The following is a 21,262-nucleotide window of genomic DNA, read 5'->3' on the forward strand; positions in this document are numbered from 1 at the left end:
TCAGTGATGCCGGTATTTGGTTAGACTCTTTCTCTCCGATTGTTCTGAGTTATTTTCATTAGTTACTTCATCCAAACCATCAACATATCTATTAGACCCCATTCCTACCAGGCTGCTCAAGGAAGCCCTACCATTATTTAATGCTTCGATCTTAATATGATCAATCTATCTTTATTAGTTGGCTATGTACCACAGGCTTTTAAGGTGGCAATAATTAAATGATTACTTAAAAAGCCATCACTTGACCCAGCTATCTTAGCTAATTATAGGCCAATCTCCAACTTTCCTTTTCTCTCAAAAATTCTTGAAAGGCTAGTTGTAAAACAGCTAACTGCTCATCTGCAGAGGAATGGTCTATTTGAAGAGTTTCAGTCAGGTTTTAGAATTCATCATAGTACAGAAACAGCATTAGTGAAGGTTACAATTGATCTTCTTATGGCCTCAGACAGTGGACTCATCTCTGTGCTTGTTCTGTTAGACCTCAGTTCTGCTTTTGATACTGTTAACCATAAAATCTTATTACAGAGATTAGAGCATGCCATAGGTATTAAAGGCACTGCGCTGCGGTGGTTTGAATCATATTATCTAATAGATTACAATTTGTTCATGTAAATGGGGAATTTCTTCACAGACTAAGGTTAATATGGAGTTCCACAAGGTTCTGTGCTAGGACCAATTTTATTCACTTTATACATGCTTCCCTTAGGCAGTATTATTAGACGGCATTGCTTAAATTTTCATTGGTTACGCAGATGATACCCAGCTTTATCTATCCATGAAGCCAGAGGACACACACCAGTTAGCTAAACTGCAGGATTGTCTTACAACGACATGGATGACCTCTAATTTCCTGCTTTTTAAACTCAGATAAAACTGAAGTTATTGTACTTGGCCCCACAAATCTTAGAAACATGGTGTGTAACCAGATCCTTACTCTGGATGGCATTACCCTGACCTCTAGTAATACTGTGAGAAATCTTGGAGTCATTTTGATCAGGATATGTCATTCAGTGTGCATATTAAACAAATATGTAGGACTGCTTTTTTGCATTTACGCAATATCTCTAAAATTAGAAAGGTCTTGTCTCAGAGTGATGCTGAAAAACTAATTCATGCATTTATTTCCTCTAGGCTGGACTATTGTAATTCATTATTATCAGGTTGTCCTAAAAGTTCCCTGAAAAGCCTTCAGTTAATTCAAAATGCTGCAGCTAGAGTACTGACGGGGACTAGAAGGAGAGAGCATATCTCACCCATATTGGCCTCTCTTCATTGGCTTCCTGTTAATTCTAGAATAGAATTTAAAATTCTTTTCTTACTTATAAGGTTTTGAATAATCAGGTCCATCTTATCTTAGGGACCTCATAGTACCATATCACCCCAATAGAGCGCTTCGCTCTCAGACTGCAGGCTTACTTGTAGTTCCTAGGGTTTGTAAGAGTAGAATGGGAGGCAGAGCCTTCAGCTTTCAGGCTCCTCTCCTGTGGAACCAGCTCCCAATTCAGATCAGGGAAGACACCCTCTCTACTTTTAAGATTAGGCTTAAAACTTTCCTTTTTGCTAAAGCTTATAGTTAGGGCTGGATCACGTGACCCTGAACCATCCCCTAGTTATGCTGCTATAGACTTAGACTGCTGGGGGGTTCCCATAATGCACTGAGTGTTTCTTTCTCCTTTTGCTCTGTATGCACCACTCTGCATTTAATCATTAGTGATTGATCTCTGCTCCCCTCCACAGCATGTCTTTTTCCTGGTTCTCTCCCTCAGCCCCAACCAGTCCCAGCAGAAGACTGCCCCTCCCTGAGCCTGGTTCTGCTGGAGGTTTCTTCCTGTTAAAAGGGAGTTTTTCCTTCCCACTGTCACCAAGTGCTTGCTCACAGGGGGTCGTTTTGACCGTTGGGGTTTACATAATTATTGTATGGCCTTGCCTTACAATATAAAGCGCCTTGGGGCAACTTTGTTGTGATTTGGCGCTATATAATAAAAATTGATTGATTGATTGATCTGCTGCCTAACAACAATGTACAAATGGCTGACAGGAATTATAGCCTGATGCCATTTACAAACATCTTGACACTGGTGGCTACCTGGAAAATGAACAGAAAGGTTGTTCCCAGAAAAAGATAGGAGCTAAAGACCAGTTACTGATAGACAAAGATATCCTGGAGGACTGCAGAAAAAGGAGGAGAAACCTCAGCATGGCTTGGATTGATTACAAAAAGGCATTTGACAGCGTGCCACACTCCTGGGTCATGAGGTGCTACAACTCTACAACATCAATGAGGAAATAAGATCTTTCCTGAAAGCACAAATGAACAAGTGTAACACCACCATCACCCTCAATCACACAGAGGGACAAATAACAATCCCAGACGTACGAGTTCAGAGACAAATATTTCAGGGAGACAGACTCTCACCACTTTTATTCTGTTTAATCATAGACTCACTCAGCAAGATCCTGAAGGAGCATGACATCGGGTATGACTTAAGTAGAGGCAGAGGAAGGAAACACCGGGAAGTGGTGAACCAGCTCTTATTAATGGACGACTTGAAAATCTTCATCGACTCGGTTAGTGGAGGCAGTCCATAACATGACCTTGGACATTGGTATGGAATTTGGACTGGATAAATGTTCTAAATGTACAGTAGTGTTCAGAATAATAGTAGTGCTATGTGACTAAAAAGATTAATCCAGGTTTTGAGTATATTTCTTACTGATACATGGGAAACAAGGTACCAGTAGATTCTCACAAATCCAACAAGACCAAGCATTCATGATATGCACACGCTTAAGGCTATGAAATTGGACTATTATTTAAAAAAAAAAAAGTAGAAAAGGGGGTGTTCACAATAATATTAGTGTGGCATTTAGTCAGTGAGGTTTGTCAATTTTGTGGAACAACGGGTGTGACTCAGGTGTCCCCTATTTAATGATGAAGCCAGCACCTGTTGAACATGCTTTTCTCTTTGAAAACCTGAGGAAAAATGGGATGTTCAAGACATTGTTCAGAAGAACAGCATATTTGATTAAAATGTTGATTGGAGAGGGGAAAACGTGTACGCAGGTGCAAAATATTAGAGGCTGTTCATCTACAATGATCTCCAATGCCTTTAAAAAAAACCAGAGATGTGTGGAAGAAAACGGGAAACAACCGCCAAAATGGATAGAATAATAACCAGAATGGAAAGGCTCCCCCATTGATCAGCTCCAGGATGATCAAAGACAGTCTGGAAGTTACCTGTAAGTGCTGTGACAGAAGACGCCTGTGTGAAACAAATTATTTGCAAGATCCCCCGCAAAGTCCCTCTGTTAATAAACGATGTGCAGAGAGGTTACAATTGCCAAAGAACACATCAACTGGCCTAAAGAGGAAAAGGAGGAATATTTTGTGGACTGATGAGAGTAAAATTGTTCTTTTGGGTCCAAGGACAGTTTGTGAGCGCCCCCCAAACTCTGATTCAAGCTACAGTTCACAGAGAAGCATGGTGGTGCAAGCATCATGATATGGCATGTTTCTCCTACTATCGGTGTTAGGGCCTATATATTGCATATCAGGTATCATGGATCAGTTTGGATATGTCAAAATACTTGAAGACGTCATGTTGCCTTATGTTGAAGAGGACATGCCCTTGAAATGGGTGTTTCAACAAGACAATGAACCCAAGCACACTAGTAAACCAGCAAAATCTTGGTTCCAAACCAACAAAATTAATGCCTCGCAGCTTTGTGAAAAAATCATGATAAACTGTGGTTATACAACTAAACTAGTTTAGTGATCACAGGATTGCTAAAAAAGCAGTTTGAACATAATACCTTTGAGTATGTAGCGTCAACAGCAGATGCTACTATTATTGTGAACACCCCCTTTTCTACTTGTTTTTACTAACAGCCCAATTTCATAGCCTTAAGAGTGTGCATATCATGAATGCTTGGTCTTGTTGGATTTGTGAGAATCTACTGGTACCTTGTTCCCCCATGTATCAGTAAGAAATATACTCAAAACCTGGATTAATCTTTTTAGTCACATAGCACTACTATTATTCTGAACACTACTGTACAATCGGGAGGAAAAAAGGAAAGCAGCAGAAAACATCAGTTGGATGAGGGAGCTACATTGAAGATTTTGCTGAAGATTCCAGTACAAATACTTGAGAACAAGAAAATGAGAAAAGGGCAACACAATACCTAAAACCATTTAAAAAAAAAAAAAAAAGATCTGCAGTCGGAATTAACACCAAAGAACATTTTGTCAGCAACAAGAGAAAACTGACATGTTTGAGGGCCGGGGCTTCCATCAGGCTCCAGCAGGTCAATTTGACATCTTCAGTTTCAGCAGCAGCACATCGATGGTTCAATCTGTTCATTGAAGACTGAAACCAAGTGCTGGTGTCTTCTTGGGAATGGATGACTCTTCTTCTACCTCTGTCCTACAGAAGGTGCATCAAAATGTGCCTGTAGGGGAACGGGATGAGAGGGTGACTTCAAATTCCTGCTGGATTCTCTGATCTGATAAAACCAGAACAAAACAAAGAAACATTTATCCACAATATAAAGAAATGCATCCTGGATATTACATTTGCATAGATCGTGAAGTGAAAGAGTGTCAGACTTTGGTGAATTCGGGATGAGAAGCACCAATGTGTGTAGTTTGTAGTTTGTCATTAAATTGTTGTCGTCTCGTCTTCACACTTAAAGGTTTCGACACTTTCAGTTTAAAGCTTCTGTTATCAAGAACAAACCTTGAAAGTTTCATGTTTTCATTCTGTGCACAATTGTCCCGATTAACAGCCCCACTAACACACTTTTTGATTGAAGAGCATCATGTAGTAGAATGAAGCTTTTAGTACTTTTATTGTGACGACTTGTTTGTAAGACACACAAACAGTAACCAAGACAAATGACACTTGATCCATGATACATTTAAAGTTTGTTACATTTTACAAATTCATTCATGAGAATGATCTGTAAATTGTGTTGCCAGAGTCACATTTCAGTTTGAAGTAAAAGAGAAGCAGTAAAATTAAGAACCGTGCACCATTTTCTCTGAGACACAAACAGCAGTGGAAACAACACAGAGACAACTGGACTCAACATTAATGTTTGGGTTTTTAAAGGTGTGGAGATGTTCTCAGTTTGACCTCGGGGTCGAGTAACTAGTAAAAACAAACAAAAACAAAAATGCAACTTACACTCCAGAAAATGCAGAAATTCAAATGAAGGAAACTTCACCTCAGAGGTCAAACTGAACTTTGTTTTTTCCAGTTGCTGTTTGGGCATCCAGAGTAAAATTTGTGCCAAATCCCAATGCAGCTCTGAACTTGATCTGCTGTGACGACCCTGAACAACTGGAGTCGACTGAAAGACCAACAACATGCTGTGGCTGTGGGTGGGAACTGAACAAACTGTTTTCAGTCATATCTGTGATTTGTTAATTTGCTATGAGGTGAGAAGCTCTGAGAACCTTCTCTCAACAAGACATCAGTCCAAGAACTAATCTCCAGTCTATTTCTTTTTATTCTGGCTGTTGATGGAAATAACCCCAGTAAAAAATTAAATATCACCAACCATGTTTGTTGTAAATAATCAGAAAATGGAGGAATGCTTTAATAACTACACAATGAAAAGCTTTGGAGAAACATGTTTTGAGTTGATATAGAGTGAAACTACAGGTTCCACATTAATACCATGAATTTCTTTTTGGTAAATGGATTTTTCTAATATGATGCAAAGGTCAAAGGTGATCAGCCCCCACAGAGGCTTGATTGATAACACTTCAGTATGATGTCATAGAGCCGCATCAATGTAATGCAGGAGTGTTTTACAGAATAACCACAGAACAATCTTCCAGCATTTCTGCTGCCAAATTATCTTCATGATAGAATCAGAAACGTCACTGATTCAGGAACAATGTTGTTCACCTGTAAGAAACTCGTTCCACCTCCACCATCGACCTCTGACCTTACAGGTATAGCTGCAAACATCATGAACCAGTTCTAGTGAATAACCTGAGCTCACCCAGGTTTATTCTCCAACTATTTCCCTCCACTATGCAGGTGAGGAAAATTATGGCATACCCCAAATAAAATTCTTTAACTACTGCCTGGGTGTAAGCAACCGAGATTTTTTGACTGAACATTTTCTGTGAGTGGACAGCTGAGCCTCAAAGGCGTGAGGTTCTCTTGGGGGGTGGGTGGGGTATGCCCCCCAGGAAGAAAATTGTGCAATTTGGTGGATTCTGACAGCACTTTGGTCAGTTTTTCTTGGTTTAAAACACAGTGGAACTTGACTCTAACACTGGAACAAAATATGGCTCAAGTCTTAGTTCAAATTTATTTACTATTTTGGGTTTTGTCTTTAACAAGTTTCCACAGATGGACTGACTGTCTGCATTAATTGACTTTCATTCTGCTTTCATCGTTTTCATTCTACATTTACCAAATTCTAAGTGCGTCTTAGAAAACAAATCAATAATTACACCTTTTTGGATTTTAGCAAATAATACACTTAAAGACGTTAACTATTATCAATGAAAAATGTTTTGCCACTTGTAAGTCATTTAAAACCAATGCAATAGTTAAAAAAAAATGACCATCACCAGATCAAGACTGCATATTAATGCCAAATTCCACCACCAGATCAAAATAGTGTTGTGAAATACTATCACCAGAATACAGCACTTTCAAATGCCACCAGTTATAATAGAAATAAAAAATCATAACCAATGAACATACATGTACAGTATTTAGCGCAGTGCTTTCATTTTACCTCAAATATTTTATTTTAAAAAATATATCTCATCATTTTTCAATATATTAAAGAGTAAAACTGAAAGAAAGCAATTGTAATTGAAAGACGTTTCTGTAGGAAGTATTTTAGGCATAAGGTAAGTGGGAGGGAGAAGTGTTGACATCGAAGAAGAGGGTGCGCTTGTTCTTACCATGGAAATAGAGACACACACACACACACACACTAATTATATATATATACACACACACACACACACACACGAGGTCTGTTAGAAAACTGTCTGACCCTTTTATTTTTTTAAATAACTATATTGATTTGAATCGTGCGCTTGCATCAGCCAAGCTTGAACCTTCGTGCGCATGCGTGAGTTTTTTCACGCCTGTCGGTTGCGTCATTTGCCTGTGGGCAGGCTTTGAGTGAGCACTGGTCCACCCCCTCATCGGATTTTCATTGTCAGGGAAATGGCTGAGTGATTGGAACAGCGCTGAATCAATTTTTTCCAGGAACTGTGAGAGACAGCCAGGTGGAAACCATTCGAAAGATTCAGACGGCTTTCGGTGAGGATACTCTGGGCGTCACACAGATTAAGGAGCATTACAACCGGATTAAAGATGGCCCACAGTGGTGGAGGGCGCCGCACTCCGAGTGGCCATCGACAGGCTGAAACGACCAGATCATTTCCAAAGTGAACGCTGTGTTGATCCGGGACGTCGTCTGACTACCAGAGAAATTGCAGAAAATGTGTACATCAGCACTTTTGTGGCACATTCCACTGTTATGGGAGATTTTGTAATGAAAGACGTGCGGAGGAATTCACGCGTCGGGACGGAGCCGCAATGGCGCACAACAAAAAGCACGTCCGTGTTGGAAACCATTTGGAAGATTCAGACGGCTTTCAGTGGCTTTTCAGTCGAGTGAGTATCGAGAAATTGTGTAACAGCTGGGCATGTCACAACTTGTCCTGTGACTTCCAACACTTTTTTGTTGTGCGCCATTGCTGCTCCGTCCCAACGCGCAAATTCCTCTGCACGTCTTTCATTACAAAATCTCCTGTAACAGTGGAATGTGCCGCAAAAGTGCTGCTGTCCACCTCTTCTGCAATTTCTCTGGTAGTCATACGACGTCCCGGATCAACACAGCCTTCACTTTGGAAATGATCTGGTCGTTTCAGCCTGTCGATGGCCGCTCGGAGCACCCTCCGCCGTTGTGGGCCGTCTTTAATCCGGTTGTAATGCTCCTTAATCTGTGTGACGCCCAGAGTATCCTCACCGAAAGCCATCTGAATCTTCCGAATGGTTTCCACCTGGCTGTCTCTCACAGTTCCTGGAAAAATGTGATTCAGTGCTGCTCCAATCGCTCAGCCATTTCCCTGACAATGAAAATCCGACGAGGGGGGTGGACCAGTGCTCACTCAAAGCCTGCCCACAGGCGAATGACGCAACCGACAGGCATGCAAAAACTCACGCATGCGCACAAAGGTTCAAGCTTGGCTGATGCAAGCGCATATGATTCAAATCCATATAGTTTTTGAAATAATAAAAAGGTCGGATACTTTTCTAACAGACCTCGTATATATTTCCATGGTCACCATTTGAAAGGAGCACGTTTCATGTCAAAGCAATGAAGTGTAAAAACTGAAGTAAGGCCTGTAAGAAGTTTCTGTAAGAACTTCAGGGCAAAAAGGTGCCTGCATGGCAGGGCGCCATCTGGTGGTGGGCCAGCAGTACTTCCTCTTCAGTGGCCCCAGAACAGGACCCCCCCTCAACGGGCCTCCTGGCGCCCGCCCCGGCTTGTCTGGGTGTTCCCGGTAGAAATCCGCGAGGAGGGCGGGATCCAGAATGAAGCTCCTCTTCACCCAGGAACGCTCTTCTGGACCATACCCCTCCCAGTCTACCAGATACCGATACCCCCGACCCCTCCGACGTACATCAAGGAGTTTCTTGACTGTCCAGGCTGGTTCTCCATCGATGATCCGGGCAGGAGGTGGCCCCGGTCCAGGGGAACAGAGGTCCGACGGGAGGTAGGGCTTTATCCGGGACACGTGAAAAACAAGGTGAATCCGCAGAGATGCAGGGAGTTGCAGTTTCACTGCAGCTGGGCTGATCACCTTGACAATCTTATACGGTCCGATGTAACGGTCAGTCAGCTTAGGTGAGTCTGTTTGAAGAGGTATGTTTTTAGTGGATATCCAAACCTCCTGCCCGGGCTGGTATGTTGGGGCCGGGGCTCATCTGCGGTCCACATGGTTCTTAGCCCGCATCCGGGCCTTCAGGAGAGCAGAGTGGGTTTTCTTCCACCCCCGACAGCATCTCCTGAGGTGGGCCTGGACTGAGGGCACCTCGACCTCTCCCTCGACAGCTGGAAAGAGTGGTGGTTGATATTCTAGGCAGACTTCAAACGGGGAGAGGCCGGTTGAGGATGACACTTGACTATTGTGTGCATACTCAATCCAGGCCAGGTGTTGACTCCAGGCTGTCGGGTGCACAGATGTTACGCATCTTAAGGCTTGTTCTAAGTCTTGATTGGCCCGCTCTGCTTGACAGTTGGTTTGAGGGTGATACCCGGACGACAGGCTCACCGTGGCCCCCAGCTCCTTACAGAAACTATACCATGCAGACGCACGACGTGGTAGACCAGGAGGTCTGCAGTCTCCTGGGCAGTCGGGAGCTTCGGGAGGTCCACGAAGTGGGCCGCCTTCGAAAACCGGTCCACTATCGTCAAGATGACCGTTTTCCCTTGGGACGCAGGGAGGCCCGTGACGAAGTCCAGTCCGATGTGCGACCAAGGACAACGGGGCACAGGCAGTGGCTGGAGGAGCCCCTTTCCGGCTGATGAGATGCCTTGCCCCTGGCGCAGGTGGTGCAAGTCGGATGTAGTCCTGTGTGTCTGCTTCTACTGACGGCCACCAGAACAGCTGCTGGACCACTGCCACGGTCTTTCACACCCCTGGATGGCAGGAGAGCTTGGAACCGTGAGAGAAGTCCAACACGGCAGTCCGAGCGTCTGGTGGCACGTACAGCCGGTTCGGTGGTCCACCTCCCGGATCCGGGTGTCGGGTCAGGGCCTCCCTGACGACTCCCTCCACGTCAAACGTGAGGGTACCGACGACAGTGGACTCCGGCAATGGTGTCCGGTGGGTCCAACAGCCTGGTCTTTATCTCCTCTTCGTGTACCCGGGACAGTGCATCGGACCGGGCGTTCTTAGTCCCGGGGCAATAGGTGATCTTAAAGTTGAACCTACCAAAAAATAATGACCACCGGGCCTGCCTGGGGTTCAGCCGCTTGGCGGTCTGGATGTATTCCAGGTTCCGGTGGTCGGTAAGAACCACGAACAGGACCACAGCTCCCTCCAACAGATGTCTCCACTCCTCAAGGGCCTCTTTCACACCCAGGAGTTCCCAATTGCCAACGTCATAGTTCCGTTCAGCAGGGATTAACCTGCGGGATAAGTAAGCACAGGGGTGGAGAACACTATCGGACTCCCTGCTCTGGGACATCATGGCTCCTATCCCTGAGTCAGAGGCATCCAATTCAATGATAAACTGGCAGCTAGGATCGGGCTACACCAAAACTGGTGCAGTTGAAAATCGGTGTTTCAACTCCCTAAACGCGGCTTCGCACCGATCCGACCAGGTGAGGGGAATTTTGGTGGAGGTCAGGGCTGTAAGGGGGCTAACTACCTGACTGTAGCCCTTAATAAACCTCCTGTAAAAATTGGTGAACCCTAGGAACTGTTGAAGCTTCCTACGATTTACCGGTTGGGGCCAATCTCTCACCGCAGCTACCTTAGCCGGATCAGGTGCGATGGAGTTGGAGGAGATAATGAACCCCAAGAAGAACAGAGGGGTGCGATGGAACTCGCACTTCTCGGCCTTCACAAACAGCCGGTTCTTCAACAACCGCTGAAGAACCTGACAGACATGCCTAACATGAGTCTCAGAGTCCTGGGAGAAGATGAGGATATGTCTAGGTAAACGAAGACGAATCGGTGCAGGAAATCCCGCAGAACATCGTTTACCAAAGCCTGGAACATTGCAGGGGCGTTAGTGAGGCCGAACGGCATGACCAGGTACTCAAAGTGCCCTAAGGGGGTGTTAAATGCCATCTTCCACTCATCTCCCTTCCTTATCTGAACCAGATGGTAGGCATTCCTAAGATCCAGTTTTGGGAAAATTTTGGCTCCATGCAGGGGCATGAACACTGAATCCAACAGAGGTAACAGGTATCGGTTGCGAACCGTAATCTTGTTCAGCCCTCTATAATCAATGCATGGACGGAGACCGCCATCCTTCTTGCCCACAAAAAAGAAACCTGCACCTAACGGGGATGAAGAATCAGGATTAGCCCGGCAGCTAAAGAGTCCCGATGTAGGTCTCCATTGATTCCCACTCAGGACGTGAGAGGTTGTACAGCCTGCTGGACGGATACTCAGCGCCTGGAATCAAATCAATGGCACAATCATATGGTTGATGTGGGGAGGGTGAGGGCGAGATCCTTGCTGAAGACATCAGCAAGGTCATGATACTCAACCGGCACCTCCGTAAGATTGGGGGGAACTCTGACCTCCTCTTTAACTTCATCGCCAGGTGGCACCAAGGATCTTAAACACTCCCGGTGGCAGGTTTCGCTCCATTGAGCCACAACCCCAGACGGCCAATCGATCCGGGGATTGTGTTTTATCATCCGTGGGTAGCCCAAAATAACCCTGGAGGTAGAAGGTGTTACATAAAACACAATCTCCTCCCTGTGATTACCAGAGACGACCAAGGTTAAAGGCCATGTCTGATGTGTGATTTCTGGCAGTAGGGTGCCATCTAGTGCCCGCACCTTCAATGCTGAAGGAACGGCCACCAGAGGGAGCCCCACGGCCTTAGCCCACCTACTATCCAGTAGGTTCCCTTCCGATCCCGTGACAATCAGTGCTGGAGCGGTAAGGGCTAAATCCCCATAAAGGACTGTGACTGGGAGTTGTGCGCATTTTCGTGGAACGCCCTGTTGTTGTATGGCTCACCCTTACCCCAGTCTCTAAGGGTGAGCGTTAAAGTTTAACCATTTAGGGCAGTTCTTCTGCACCTGCTCACTCGAGCCGCCGTAAAAACACTCTCCACGGGCCAGCCTCCTTTGTCTTTCCTGCACTTTTACTTTAGCCCTGCTCGTGTCTATAGCTTTGTCAGCAGGGGGAGGTGGTGCAACGTAGAAGTCAGTTGCGTAATCAGCTGCACTTTGTGGTCCCTGTCTCATTGACAGCAGCATATTTGAAGCGGATTCGCCTCTGTTGGGATAATCGAACACCTGTCGAAACTCCCTTATGAACCCAGTGTAAGTTGAGAGGATCCGTGAATCTTGTTCCCAGAGCGCCGTAGCCCAGCGCGTACCTCGCCCCGAAGCAAATTAATCACATATGCCACCCGGATGTGTTCTGACGCGTACATAATGGGCCGTTGTGAAAAAATGAGTGTGCACTGCATCAAAAAGTCGGCGCATGTTTCAACACAACCACCGTACGGTTCCGGGGGACTGATGTAAGTTTCGGGCGACGGGGGGGGGGGCCTCTGAACGACCGCAGGATTTATTCTGTGTGGCGACAGATCTACTGGAGGAGGAGTGGCTGCAGCCGCACCTGACATGCTCGTGTCTACCCGCGCGGTGAGAGCCTCCATCCTACGGCTGAGGTGAGCATTCTGCTTGGTTAATAAGTCCAAACGAGCAACAAGGTTACAGAATGTGCTACAGCTCACCCAGCGATCCTCCGGTAGATTCTGCACACCTTGCACTTCCATCGATCGGTCATCAGGTGGTAAACGCCCCTCGGAGTCCATGACATGGCCGAGTTATTCTGTGCATTTAAAAGAAGAGAAAAAGAGGTAAAGCGCTGGATGCAGTTTTTATCCTCCAAATCTCTTCTACAGAACAGGTTTGTTCACTTAGCTTTGTTGTGTTACTGATACTTTATAACATGTTATAATTTTCTTCATCGGTTATTCCTCCAGTGATTCTGTCAATACTTACAGAACAGGATGAGGAGGATTTTGATGAAAGATGTAAAATTTCTCCATATTCTGTAAAATCTCTGGTTAATTTCTTACTGAAGGAAAGTGACGTCACCACCCTCAACGTTTTGACTCCCTTTGTCCAAGATCAGCAGGGACTTTGAATTTAGAAATGAACAAAGGTAACTGGAAGGATTCTGGTGGCAGTGATTTGTGTATTGTGGCACGTAGAGGTTTGGTTATTTTGATCCAACACTTGGCACTAAAACGTCAACATCAGTAACCTGTTGTACACGGGTAAGAGCAGCTCTGGTTATGAGTAGACTAAGAATAATTATCTTTGCCCCCAGAATTTATTCAACACTGCAGTATTAATTCAAATCAACATGACTTCAATGAATAAAATCCATTATTTTTACAGCTTCCATCAACAACCCAAACTAAGGAACTTTTCCTTGGTAACTCTGCACCATTAATAGCCGGCTTTGCTACCAGGTGTGACATGTCGACCTGAATAGTGTAAATGTGGAAGTGTGCAGAAATGTGGGTTTGAAAAGACAAAGAGAGGTTGTGATGGAAGTCTGGTCCCAGAAACTGTCTTTGTTAACAGAACTAACTTTGGTTTTGTGATATCAGTCCACTGAGCCTGTAACAAAAGCTCACTCAAGTCATTGAAACTCAAGTGGGTTCTTGTTGATGTTCGTAACTGAAAAAGTCTGTGTTGTGAAAGTGTAAGAGCACGGACCCACAACAGGGGGCGCAAATGAACGGACAATGGATAAGGCCAAATACAACACTTTACTGTTGTGAAATTGCACAACAACAACGACAGATTACAATATGAACTCCAATATACACAGTGTTATGTGGGCAGGCTCGAAGATAGGAGACGTCAGTCCAAGTCGAACCGGAACCACACGATTTCCACCGCCACCGAACCCCGGGAATACTGGAGCCGCCAAGTCCCGAACTCCCAGGTGGCCACTGCCTACGCGTGTCGGATCTGGTACTGCTGGCGAGGAGCAAACACAGAAGTGGGTGCGTGTGCACCCAGCAACACGTATGGTGGGAAATCACCTCCACCTCATCAAAAAAAGGAACAGAGTAAATGCTGTCCAAGTCACACAAGCAACAGTTATTCCACAATACAGTCAGCTGAGAATTTACCTCTTCGTAGAGCGATATCTCGGCAATGAGGTGGAGATGCCGTCTTGCTGATATACCACTGAAGATCAGATGATTGATGACAGCTGTCACCCCGCTGCTCCTGTGAGGCGGCAGCGCCCTCTGGTGCCTGGAGCCCGCACTCCAGGCAGGGCGCCCTCTGGTGGTGGTGGGCCAGCAGTACCTCCTCTTCAGCGGCCCACACAACAGGACCCCCCCTCAACGGGCGCCTCCTGGCGCCCGACCGGGCTTGTCCGGGTGGCGGCGGTAAAAGTCGGCCAGGAGGGCCGGGTCCAGGATGAAGCTCTTCTTCACCCAGGAGCATTCTTCGGGGCCGTACCCCTCCCAGTCCACCAAGTACTGGAAGCCCCGGCCCATCCGTCAGACATCCAAAAGCCGGCGCACTGTCCAAGCCGGCTCGCCATCGATGATCCGGCAGGAGGTGGTGTCGGACCCGGAGTGCAGAGGGGTGAGGTGTGATGCGGTTTAATCCTTGACACGTGGAACACGGGATGGATCCGCAGTGAGGCCGGAAGCTGAAGCCTCACTGCGGCGGGACTGATGACCTTGAGGATCTTGAATGGACCTATGTACCGTTCCTGTAATTTTGGGGAGGCCACTTGCAGTGGAATGTCCTTGGTTGACAACCACACTTCCTGCCCAGGACGATACGTAGGAGCCGGGGTCCGCCGCCGGTCTGCATGGGCCTTTGTCCTCATCCGGGCCCTTAGCAAAGCAGAACGGGCGGCACGCCACACCCGACGGCACTTCCGCAGGTGGGCCTGGACCGAGGGCACACCAACCTCTCCCTCAACCACCAGGAACAACGGGGGCTGATACCCCAGACACACCTCAAAAGGGGAGAGGCCGGTGGCGGACGACACTTGGCTGTTGTGGGCATACTCGATCCAGGCCAGATGGGTACTCCAGGCCGCCGGGTGCGCGGCTGTCACGCAACGCAGGGTCTGCTCCATCTCTTGATTGGCCCGTTCTGCTTGCCCGTTGGTTTGGGGATGATACCCGGATGAGAGACTAACCGTGGCCCCCAGTTCCCGGCAGAAGCTCCTCCAGACGTGCAAGGAGAACTGGGGACCGCGATCGGAGACAATGTCTGTTGGAATCCCATGCAGCCGGACGACGTGGTGGACCAGGAGGTCCGCTGTCTCCTGGGCTGTTGGGAGCTTCGGGAGGGCCACGAAGTGGGCCACCTTGGAGAATCGGTCCACTATCGTGAGAATGGTGGTGTTGCCCTGGGACGGCGGGAGGCCCGTGACAAAATCCAGGCCGATGTGGGACCAGGGGCGATGAGGCACGGGCAGCGGCTGTAGCAATCCCGAGGCCTTGCGATGGTCGGCCTTGCCCCTGGCGCAGGTGGTACAGGCCTGGATATAATCCCGGACGTCGGCCTCCAGGGACGCCCACCAGAAGCGCTGCCGGACAACTGCCACGGTTCTTCGCACCCCTGGATGACAGGAGAGCTTAGAGCCGTGACAGAAGTCCAGGACTGCAGCCCTAGCTTCTGGTGGGACGTAGAGTCTATTCTTCGGCCCGGTTCCGGGGTCCGGGCTTCGTGCCAGGGCCTCCCGGACGGTTCTCTCTACGTCCCAGGTGAGGGTGGCCACGATAGTGGACTCCGGGATGATGGGTTCCGGTGGATCCGACAACTCCGTTTTGACTTCGTCTTCATGTACCCGGGACAAAGCATCCGATCTCTGGTTTTTGGTCCCGGGACGGTAGGTGATCCGGAAGTCAAAACGGCCGAAGAACAGTGACCAGCGGGCTTGCCTGGGATTCAGCCGCTTGGCGGTCCTGATATACTCCAGGTTCCGGTGGTCAGTGAAAACCGTAAATGGCACGGACGTTCCCTCCAACAGATGTCTCCAGTCTTCAAGAGCCTCTTTCACCGCAAGGAGTTCTCGATTGCCGACGTCATAGTTCCGTTCGGCCGGGGTCAACCTGCGGGAAAAATAGGCACACGGGTGAAGGACCTTATCGGTTTTCCCGCTCTGGGACAGCACAGCTCCTATCCCTGAGTCCGAGGCGTCCACTTCAACCACTAACTGGCGGCTAGGATCGGGCTGCACCAGAACGGGTGCAGACGAGAAGCGCCGTTTCAACTCCTTGAACGCGGCATCGCAACGATCCACCAGGTGAAGGGGACTTTTGAGGTCAGGGCTGTCAGGGGGCTAACTACCTGACGGTAGCCCTTAATGAACCTCCTGTAGAAATGAGCAAAGCCGAGGAACTGTTGCAGCTTCCTACGGCTTGTGGGTTGGGGCCAGTCTCACCGCCGCAACCTTGGCCGGATCAGGAGCGACGGAGTTGGAGGAGATGATAAATCCCAGGAAGGACAAAGATGTGCGGTGGAACTCACACTTCTCGCCCTTCACAACAGCCAGTTCTCCAACAACCGCTGCAGGACCTGACGTACATGTCGGACATGGGTCTCAGGATCCGGAGAAAAGATGAGTATATCGTCCAGATATACGAAGACGAATCGGTGCAGGAAATCCCGCAAGACATCATTAACCAAAGCTTGGAACGTCGCAGGGGCGTTTGTAAGACCGAACGGCATGACCAGGTACTCAAAGTGGCCTAAAGGGGTGTTAAATGCCGTCTTCCACTCGTCTCCCTTCCGGATCCGAACCAGGTGATACGCATTTCTAAGATCTAGCTTGGTGAATATTCGGGCTCCATGCAGGGGCGTGAACACTGAATCCAACAGGGGCAACAGGTATCGATTATGAACCGTGATTTCGTTCAGTCCCCTGTAATCAATGCATGGACGAAGTCCGCCATCTTTTTTACCCACAAAAAAGAAACCTGCACCCATCGGGGAGGTGGAATTCCGGATCAACCCGGCGGCTAAAGAGTCCCGGATGTAGGTCTCCATTGATTCGCGCTCAGGCCGTGAGAGTTGTACAGTCTGCTGGACGGGAACTCACCGCCTGGAACCAAATCAATGGCACAATCGTACGGACGGTGGGGGGAAGGGTGAGCGCCAGATCCTTGCTGAACACATCCACAAGGTCGTGGTACTCCACCGGCACCGTCCCTAGATTGGGTGGGACTCTGACCTCCTCCTTAGCCTGGGAACCGGGAGGTACCGAGGAACCTAAACTACCCGATGGCAGGTCTCTCTCCACTGAACCACTACCCCGGACGGCCAATCGATCCGGGGATTGTGTTTCAACATCCAGGGGAACCCCAAGATCACACGGGAGGTAGTCGGAGTCACAAAAAACTCTATCTCCTCCCGGTGATTTCCTGACACCACCAGAGTTACAGGTGGTGTCCTATGTGTGATTGGAGGAAGGAGGGAGCCATCTAGTGCTCGTACCTGCACAGGCGAGGTAAGAGCCACCAGAGGGAGCCCTATCTCCCTGGCCCATCTGCTGTCTAACAGATTCCCTTCAGAGCCCGTGTCCACCAGTGCTGGGGCCTTCAGGGTTAAATCCTCATACAGGATTGTAACTGGGAGTCGGTGGCAATGTGGGTGTGTCCCACGTGAAGTCTCGGCCCACCCCTAGCCCAGTTTCTAGGGGCGGGCGTTGGTGTTTTAAACCGCTCGGGGCAGTCTCTTACCTGATGCTCTATCGAGCCACAAACAAAACATGCTCCACGGGCCAGCCTCCTCTGTCTATCTGGTGCCTAAATGTGGTCCTGCTCGTGTCCATAGCTTCGTCAGCAGGGGGAGCTGTCACCACACGGAGCGCAGGGGCGTGGGGAGGGCGGAACGCGGTCGGAACCGGAAGGGAGAGGGACGACGCGTGCCCCGCCACGCCCTTCGTCTCGTTCCCGACGGCGTTCTTTTAACCGATTGTCTAATCGTATGACGAGATCGATAAGCCCGTCTAAATCCCGCGGTTCGTCCTTAGCCACCAGGTGCTCCTTTAGAACCAGTGACAGTCCGTTTACAAAGGCGGCGCGGAGGGCAGTACTATTCCAGCCGGACCTTGCAGCCGCGATGCGGAAGTCGACTGCATAAGCTGCACTCCGGCGCCCCTGTCTCATTGACAGCAGCACGGCTGAAGCGGTTCTCACCCCTATTTGGGTGATCGAACACTGTTCTGAACTCCCTCACAAACCCATCATACACCTGAAGGAGCCGTGAATTCTGCTCCCAGAGCGCTGTAGCCCAAGCGCGTGCCTCACCACGAAGCAAATTTATGACATAAGCTACTTTACTAGCATCAGTCGCGTACATAACGGGACGTTGTGCGAAGACGAGCGAACACTGCATAAGGAAATCAGCGCACGTCTCCACACAACCGTCGTACGGCTCTGGCGGGCTTATGTATGCTTCCGGGGATGGTGGGAGGGGTCGTTGAACGACCTGTGGAATGTCATTGTTTCGCACAGGGTCCACAGGAGGGAGAGCCGCAGCTTCGCCCTGAGGGCGCGCTTCCACCTGTGCGGCGAGAGTCTCCACCCTGCGGTTAAGGAGGACGTTCTGCTCGGTCATTAGATCCAACCGAGCCGTAAAAGCGGTGAGGATTCGCTGCAACTCACCGATCATTCCTCCTGCGGCCGCCTGTGCGCCCTGTTCTTCCATTGGCCGTTCAACAGCCGGTTGACGCCCCTCGGGATCCATGACGATGGCCGAGATATCCTGTTGTGAAAGTGTAAGAGCACGGACCCACAACAGGGGCGCAAATGAATGGACAATGGATAAGGCCAAATACAACACTTTACTGTTGTGAAATTGCACAACAACAACAACAGATTACAATATGAACTCCAATATACAGTGTTATGTGGGCAGGCTCGACGATAGGAGACGTCAGTCCAAGTCGAACCGGAACCACACGATTTCCACCGCCACCGAACCCCGGGAATACTGGAGCCGCCAAGTCCCGAACTCCCAGGTGGCCACTGCCTACGCGTGTCGGATCTGGTACTGCTGGCGAGGAGCAAACACAGTTAGAAGTGGGTGCGTGTGCACCCAGCAACACGTATGGTGGGAAATCACCTCCACCTCTCGTCAAAAAAAGGAACAGAGTAAATGCTGTCCAAGTCACACAAGCAACAGTTATTCCACAATACAGTCAGCTGAGAATTTACCTCTTCGTAGAGCGATATCTCTGCAATGAGGTGGAGATGCCGTCTTGCTGATATACCACTGAAGATCAGATGATTGATGACAGCTGTCGTCGATAAGTGACAGCTGTCACCCCGGCTGCTCCTGTGAGGCGGCAGCGCCCTCTGGTGCCTGGAGCCCGCACTCCAGGCAGGGCGCCCTCTGGTGGTGGTGGGCCAGCAGTACCTCCTCTTCAGCGGCCCACACAACAGTCTGCTCACATAAATATCTGGATCTAAAAAACCAGCATTTTCATCATCTTTTCATCTGTTTTAATCTGTTCCTCTTGTTTGGCCTTGTTGGCTTTGATGTAAAGCAGCTCTTCTGCTACGTTCATGTCATCGTCAGAGCCTCAGAAAATCAGTAACTGATTGATGTCAGAAGAATCTGCTTTAAATTCACCCCCCTCCCCCAGTTGTCTTCTCAGGACAAAAATTCTCCACCAATGGCATGACACAGTTTTGTTAAACTCTGCCTCTGTCAAGGGTTTGTCATGTTTAGTGATGAACTCTGCCACTTCCCAGCCTAATTTGGTGATGTTTTTATGATATTTACACTCGAGGTAAGCGGCTCTGCATCCTTGTTGAAACAGTCTGATCTCAGAACTGCCTCAGTTTCCTGACATCTGTTTGCCAAAACCGCTTTGAGGCTGACTGAAAGTCATTTGCTGTGGGTTGTTTCCTCCCACACCCACTCAGTTTTTGCTTCGATAACCACTGAGTTTCTGAGGAAAATCAAGACCAGAGTAGGTAATCCATCGGTTTGCTGCCGAGAACCACAGCCTCAGATTTAGAGGTGCTGATCCTTATCCCAGCTGCTTCACACTCAGTGTGAACTGATCCAGTGAGTGTTGGAGGTCACAGGCCGATAGTCTGCCAACAGGACCACATCATCTGCAAAAAGCAATGAGACCCTGAGCCCACCAAACTGGAAACCCTCCTCCCCCTGACATCTTCTTTGAATGTTGTTTGAGTAATAATCCATCCATCTGTTTTCTATACCCGCTTACTCCAATTAAGGGTCATGGGGGGCTGGAGCCTATCCCAGCAGTCATGGGGTATGAGGCGAGGTACACCCTGGACAGGATGCCATTCTATCGCAGGGCCACATATAGACAGACAAACACATTCACATTCATGCCGAGGGTCATTTTAAAGTTTTCAGTTCATCTAACATGCATGTCTTTGGATGTGGGAGGAAGCCGGAGCACCCAGAGAGAACCCACACAAACACAGGGAGAACATGCAAACTCCACACAGAAAGGCCGCAGGTGGGAATCGATCCCATGACCATCTTTCTGTGAGGCAACAGTGCTAACCACTATATCCACTGTGCTGTCCTAAGTAATAATGTTAAATTTATAAAGCATTTTAAGTGAGGAAAAGAAGTCAACAAAGTGATAAACATAACCACAGACAAACATTAAACAAAGCTCCTCATATCCAAAAATAACGCCAATTAAAAACACAAAACAATGAAGTACAACAAGCAAAAATAATGAAAAGAAGATTAAAAACCCTAAAACTAATTACACAATCGTTGTTTTAGAAATAGTCTTAAAGTCACATGTCAAATGGGAACAGGCAGCCTGTTCCACAAGATACGAGCACAGCAAGAAAAGGCTCTGAAGCCTGCTGACTTCTTTTTACACCTTGAGACACAGAACAAGTCTGCAGCCAAGGACCACAGGGCACGAGGTGACACATAAGGCGGAACAAGTTCAGCAATAGTTGAGTTCAGGACCGTTTAGAGCCTGAAATGTCTAACAAAATCTTGAAATCTAGTCTTCAAGGCACATGGAGCCAATGACGGGAGCCAGAATGTCTGTGATCAAACCTCTGGTTTTCATCAAAACTCGAGCAGCAGTATTCTGTACCATCTGTAAGACATCCTACACTATTTTGTGCCAATCCAGAAAATATAAAGTATTAGAATAGTCAGTAGTGGAAGACAAAGACGTCAATTAAAATTTATGAAATTTCAAATAAATCCGATGTACATTTCCACTTTATCAGTTCCATCACTGCAATGACTTACTGTCATCAGGTCAAACTCACCACTGATACTTTATTTGAATGAGTGTTGTTCTGACATTTATGTTAATTTGTTTCTTTGCAGACGTGCGGCCGTTGTTGGTGATTAAAGAAGAAACTCTCCCTGAACACCAGGAATGGAATCTGAGTGTTGACCAGGAGGACATTAAAGAAGAAGAGAAGCTGTGGATACGTCAGCAGGGAGAGCAGCTTCAGCAGCTGGAGGAGGCAGATCTTACCAAGTTTGG

The 21,262-nt window shown here is 47.9% G+C and overlaps 2 long non-coding RNA genes across 2 annotated transcripts; one reads left to right on the plus strand and one right to left on the minus strand.

Moving 5' to 3' along the window:
• Positions 1 to 473: 473 nt before the first annotated feature.
• On the plus strand, positions 474 to 19,806 carry LOC117508028. Its single transcript, XR_004559952.1, has 3 exons — positions 474 to 484; positions 3,235 to 3,240; positions 19,721 to 19,806. It is a non-coding gene; the product is annotated as an uncharacterized LOC117508028 (long non-coding RNA).
• On the minus strand, positions 1,945 to 19,797 carry LOC117508027. Its single transcript, XR_004559951.1, has 4 exons — positions 19,723 to 19,797; positions 10,860 to 10,871; positions 5,334 to 5,337; positions 1,945 to 1,954 (listed from the first exon to the last, which is right to left on the minus strand). It is a non-coding gene; the product is annotated as an uncharacterized LOC117508027 (long non-coding RNA).
• Positions 19,807 to 21,262: the final 1,456 nt, after the last annotated feature.

The sequence above is a fragment of the Thalassophryne amazonica genome, chromosome 3 (assembly GCF_902500255.1).
Source record: "Thalassophryne amazonica chromosome 3, fThaAma1.1, whole genome shotgun sequence".
In the NCBI taxonomy this organism is placed as follows: Eukaryota; Metazoa; Chordata; class Actinopteri; order Batrachoidiformes; family Batrachoididae; genus Thalassophryne; species Thalassophryne amazonica.